The sequence below is a fragment of the Arachis hypogaea genome, chromosome 20, assembly GCF_003086295.3.
Source record: "Arachis hypogaea cultivar Tifrunner chromosome 20, arahy.Tifrunner.gnm2.J5K5, whole genome shotgun sequence".
In the NCBI taxonomy this organism is placed as follows: domain Eukaryota; kingdom Viridiplantae; phylum Streptophyta; class Magnoliopsida; order Fabales; family Fabaceae; genus Arachis; species Arachis hypogaea.
Genome location: NC_092055.1, coordinates 111233161 through 111235877, shown reverse-complemented (window position 1 = coordinate 111235877; position 2717 = coordinate 111233161). Strand labels below are relative to the sequence as shown.

The following is a 2717-nucleotide window of genomic DNA, read 5'->3' as shown; positions in this document are numbered from 1 at the left end:
CTCATGAATGGTAAAAGGAGGTTCAATGGAATCTCTATGGTCTCTAGATGAGCCTCAGATTCCTTTGGTTCCTCAAAGGGAAACTCCTTATAGGTCAATGGACGTCCCAGGAGGTCTTCCTCACTAGGATTCACGTCTTTCTCCTCCTCTCTGGGTTTGGCCATACCAAGTAAGGTTATGGCCTTGCACTCTCTTTTTGGATTCTCTTCTATATTGCTTGGGAAAGTACTAGGAGGAGTTTCAGTGACTCTTTTACTCAGCCGGCCCACTTGTGCCTCCAAATTTCTAATGGAGGACCTTATTTCATTCATGAAACTTAGAGTGGCCTTAGATAGATCAGAGACTATATTTGCTAAGCTAGATGGATTCTACTCAGAATTCTCTGTCTGTTGCTGAGTGGATGATGGAAAAGGCTTGCTATTGCTAAACCTGTTTCTTCCACCATTATTAAAGCCTTGTTGAGGCTTTTGTTGATCCTTCTATGAGAAATTTGGATGATTTCTCCATGAGGGATTATAGGTATTTCCATAGGGTTCACCCATGTAATTTACCTCTGCTATTGCAGGGTTCTCAGGATCATAAGCTTCTTCTTCAGAAGAGGCCTCTTTAGTACTGTTGGATGATTTCTTCAATCCATTCAGACTCTGAGAGATCATATTGACTTGCTGAGTCAATATTTTATTCTGAGCCAATATGGCATTCAGAGTATAAACTTCAAGAACTCCCTTCCTTTGAGGCGTCCCATTATTCACAGGATTCCTTTCAGAAGTGTACATGAACTGGTTATTTGCAACCATGTCAATGAGTTCTTGAGCTTTTGCAGGCATTTTCTTTAGGTGAATGGATCCACCTGCAGAATGGTCCAATGACATTTTAGATAATTCAGACAGACCATCATAGAATATATCCAGGATGGTCCATTCTGAAAGCATGTCAGAAGGACACTTTTTGGTTAGTTCCTTGTATCTTTCCCAAGCTTCATAGAGGGATTCACCTTCTTTCTGTCTGAAGGTTTGAACATCCACTCTAAGCTTACTAAGCTTTTAAGGAGGAAAGAACTTGGTTAAGAAAGCCGTGACCAGCTTATCCCAAGAGTTCAGGCTATCCTTAGGTTGAGAGTCCAACCATATTCTAGCTCTGTCTCTTACAGCAAACGGGAAAAGCATAAGCCTGTAGACCTCGGGATCAACCCCATTGGTCTTAACAGTATCACAGATCTACAAGAATTCAGTTAAGAACTGAAAAGGATCTTCTAATGGAAGTCCATAAAACTTGTAGTTCTGTTGCATCAGAGAAACTAATTGAGGTTTCAGCTCAAAGTTGTTTGCTTCAATGGCAGGGATTGAGATGCTTCTTCTATGTAAATTGGAATTTGGTGCAGTAAAGTCACCAAGCATCTTTGGTGCACGAAATTGTGATGTCCAGGCTCGAACAATCCCTGGCAACGTGAGCAACTTGGTACGCGTAATCGTGATTACACTTTAATGATGTAAAATTCATGGCTCTTTCTTTCCCTGGCAATGGCGCCAAGAACATGGTGCCAATACCATGGTTCACAACTTCGATACAACTAACCAGCAAGTGCACTGGGTCGTCCAAGTAATACCTTACGTGAGTAAGGGTCGAATCCCACGGAGATTGTCGGTATGAAGCAAGCTATGGTCACCTTGCAAATCTCAGTCAGGCAGATATAAATTGATAATGATGTTTTCGAATAATGAATAATAAAAAAGGGATAGAGGTACTTATGTAAATCATTGGTGAGAATTTCAGATAAGCGAATGGAGATGCTTTCGTTCCTCTAAACCTCTGCTTTCCTGCTATCTTCATTCAATCAGTCTTACTCCTTTCCATGGCTGGCTTTATGCAAGGGCATCACCGTTGTCAGTGGCTACATTCCCTCCTCTCAGTGAAAAATATGCTCACATGCTCTGTCACATCATGGCTAATCATCTGTCGGTTCTCGATCATGCTGGAATAGGATTCACCCTCCTTTTGCGTTTGTCACTAACGCCCAGCACTCGCGAGTTTGAAGCTCGTCACAGTCATTCAATCATTGAATCCTACTCGGAATACCACAGACAAGGTTTAGACTTTCCGGATTCTCATGAATGCCGCCATCATTCTAGCTTACGCCACGAAGATTCTGGTTAGGAGATCTAAGAGATACTCATTCAATCTAATGTAGAACGGAAGTGGTTGTCAGGCACGCGTTCATAGGGAATGATGATGATTGTCACGTTCATCACATTCAGGTTGAAGTGCGAATGAATATCTTAGAAGCGAAATAAGATGAATTGAATAGAAAACAGTAGTACTTTGCATTAATCTTTGAGGAACAGCAGAGCTCCACACCTTATTCTATGGAGTGTAGAAACTCTACCGTTGAAAATACATAAGTGAAAGGTCCAGGCATGGCCGAGATGGCCAGCCCCCTTAAATGTGATCAATAGTCTCCTAAGATGAACAATGGATTAAAACTGAGGCCAAAGATGTCTAATACAATAGTAAGAGGTCCTATTTATAATAAACTAGTCACTAGGGTTTACAGAAGTAAGTAATTGATGCATAAATCCACTTCCGGGGCCCACTTGGTGTGTGTTTGGGCTGAGCTTGAGTGTTTCACGTGTAGAGGTCCTTCTTGGAGTTGAACGCCAGTATTTGTGCCAGTTTGGGCGTTCAACTCTGGTTTTGGCTCCTTTTCTGGCGCTGGACGC

General features: G+C 42.0%; 1 non-coding gene across 1 annotated transcript; it reads left to right on the top strand.

Moving 5' to 3' along the window:
• The first annotated feature begins 926 nt into the window (after positions 1 to 926).
• Positions 927 to 1034, top strand: LOC112788649 (small nucleolar RNA R71). Its single transcript, XR_003196006.1, has one exon. It is a non-coding gene; the product is annotated as a small nucleolar RNA R71 (small nucleolar RNA).
• Positions 1035 to 2717: the final 1683 nt, after the last annotated feature.